Source organism: Quercus lobata, chromosome 5 (assembly GCF_001633185.2).
Source record: "Quercus lobata isolate SW786 chromosome 5, ValleyOak3.0 Primary Assembly, whole genome shotgun sequence".
Taxonomy (NCBI): Eukaryota; Viridiplantae; Streptophyta; class Magnoliopsida; order Fagales; family Fagaceae; genus Quercus; species Quercus lobata.
Window position 1 is genome coordinate 70,846,445 of NC_044908.1, and position 3,166 is coordinate 70,849,610.

Sequence of the window (3,166 nt, forward strand, 5' to 3'; positions counted from 1 at the left end):
ATGGGCAAGTTTAGGACTATTGACTCATTCTTCAAAAAAAATGAAGACAGTAATTCAGAAAATAGTACACTTTTAGGTTCTAATGTTGAAGCGTCAACTTCCAATGAGCATCCTTCCAAATCTCCAAGAATTGATCCCGAAAAACATCCTTCTAGACCGTCAGTGGTGGAAGTGGAACTTGAAGAAATTCATTTAAAATTTTCACCACTTAGTTCCAATGAAGTTGATGTTAGAATTTTAAAACGAGATCCAGGAGAGCGCATTGAAATGTGTAACTATCCAGCCAATATACGTGATGAAGTTAGACGTGCTTATTTAAAAGCTAAACCATATCAAATTCGTCTTTCAAACTATCCATTTTCTAGAGAAAAGCATCCTCGTCGCTTTCAAGCTTCTTGGTTCACTCAATTTTCTTCTTGGCTGGAGTATTCTCCTACTAAAGATGCTGCATACTGTCTACCATGTTATCTCTTTACCATGGAAAGAAGTAGACGCCCTGGCTGTGATGCATTTACTTTCACGGGATTTAGAAATTGGAAAAAAGTCAATAATGGAAAGAATTGTGCCTTTTTGAATCATGTTGGAGAAGATCCTTGCTCACCCCACAACAATGCTGTGAAATATTGTGATGATCTATTGAATGATTAGTGCATATAGATAAAGTGATGAATGTGCAAAGTTCTGAACAAATTCTAAATAATCGACTGCGGGTGAAAACTTCTATTGATACTGTTTGGTGGCTCACCTTTCAAGGGTGTCCTTTTAGAGGTCATGATGAAACCCTTCAATAAAATAACCGAGGAAATTTCCTTGAGATGATTAGAATTTTGGCATCTTATAATGATAAGGTTGCACAAGTTGTTTTGGAAAATGCTCCTAAATCTGCTAAATACACTTCACCTACAATTCAGAAGGGGATTCTACATGTTATTGCAAGCAAAGTGCGGAGTAAGATTCATGAAGACATTGGGGATTCCAAATTTTGTATTATTGTTGATGAGTCACGTGATAAGTCAAAGAGAGAGCAACCGGCTCTTGTTTTGAGATTTGTTGACAATGATGGCTTTATACAAGAACGGTTCTTTGATCTTTCTCATGTTAAAGACACTGCTGCATTGACCCTGAAGAACGAAATATATGCTATTCTTTCTTGTCACTGTCTTGACATTCAAAATATTCGTGGACAAGGATATGACAGTGCTAGCAACATGTGTGGTGAATGGAAAGGATTGCAAGCCTTAGTTCTTAATGATTGTCCTTATGCATACTATGTGCATTGCTTTGCTCATCGATTACAATTAGCATTAGTTGCTGCATCAAGAGAGGTAATCCCTATCCATGAATTCTTCTTGAATTTAAATTTCATTATCACTATAGTTGGTTCTTCGTGTAAACGTAATGATGAACTAAGAGCTGCTCAACCTGCAGAAATTGCTAGAATGTTAGCTATTGATGAACTTGAAACAGGAATAGGAGCAAACCAAATTGGAACTCTAAAACGGGCTGGAGATTCTCGTTGGGGGTCTCATTTTAATTCTATTTGTAGCCTAATAAGGATGTTTGGTCCAACTTGTTTGGTGCTTGAAAATATAAAGGAAGATGGGTCCACCTACTTGCAACGTGGAGATGCAAATGTAGCTCATAAAATGATTAATTCATTTGAGTTTATATTTAGTTTACATCTAATGAAGGAAATCATGGGTATTACTGATGTTCTTTGTCAAGCTTTATAACAGAAATCTCAAGACATCTCAAATACCCAAAATTTAGTTTCAGCAACAAAGGCACTCATCCAAAATTTAAGAGTAGATGGCTGGGATAATTTTCTTGAGAATGTCATAGGATTCTCCAAAATATTTGAAATTGATATTCCAGATCTAAGTGCTCAATATGTTGAAGGTAGAAGTCGTAAGAAAAGGGATCATGTTACAGTGGAGCATCATTATCATTTTGATATATTTAATGCTACAATAGATGTTCAACTACAAGAGCTTGACAATAGGTTTGGTGAACAACCAATAGAACTCTTGACACTTTGCTCTGCTTTGGATCCAAAGGATGCTTACAAATCCTTTAATGTGGATGATATATGTCGTCTTGTTGAGAAATATTATCCTCTTAATTTTTCTGAGCGTGATAGGACTGGTTTGAAAATTCAATTGAAGCTATTTGAGCATGATGTGCAAAATCATTTGAAGTTTCAGAATTTGTCATCTATGGCAGAATTATGTTGAAGGTTAGTAGAGACAGAAAAGTCACAAGTATATCCTCTTATTGATCGATTGATTCGCCTTGTTTTGACTCTTCCAGTGTCCACAGCAACTGGTGAGCGAGCCTTTTCAACTATGAAAATTGTTAAAACAAGAGTGCGCAACAAAATGGAGGACGAGTTTCTCTCAGACAACTTAGTTGTCTACATTGAAAAGGAAATTGCTGAGAACTTCACTACTAACTCAATACTTGATGACTTTAGATCTCTTAAAGAGCATAGGTTACAGTTTTGAACAAAGATGTTTAGCTTTTATGTTATTGTATGTTTTGCGACTTTGCCCATTTTATAGTTGATTAAAGATATTAAATCATTTTTTTTTAATTTTGTCTCATGATTGTTTAATTTTAATTAAATATACTTTGGTTTATACATACTCAGTTATGAAATATTGTATATTACTATTTTACATTTCATACACACAAAAAAAAAAAAAAAAAAAAAAAATTATACATGGCCCCCCCAAATATAAATTCCTGGCTCTGCCACTAGCGTGCACTATTACCAGTGACGACAAAATAGTAATTGATATCGACATATTTGGTGTGCTTGTCAAATACATCATTGTAGAAATTTGAATTACACTATTGCGGTCACAATAAGCAGGATAGGCATGCTGAGGTATACCAACGTGTAACAGAGCATCTCGAAGGAGGTGTTAGCAGGCTGCAAGAGAATGGCTTAGAAGAAAACTCTAACTTGTAAAGGAAACATGTGGGAAGCAAAGGATGAGAAAAGAAGACCATGAAGAATGTGTCCTTCACATATTGAAGGATCCAAAGATGACAACATAGTGCGCAAATCAGGGTGTGGTAATGAACTGACAGACAAGGTGTTCAATATAAGCAATATCCAATCGTGTGTTGGTGAAATTGTTAGGTTCTAAAACTTTAGGAA

General features: G+C 35.4%; 1 pseudogene; it reads left to right on the forward strand.

Annotated features, from left to right (window-relative positions):
• On the forward strand, positions 1-2,504 carry LOC115991050 (annotated as a pseudogene).
• The last annotated feature ends 662 nt before the right edge of the window (positions 2,505-3,166 follow it).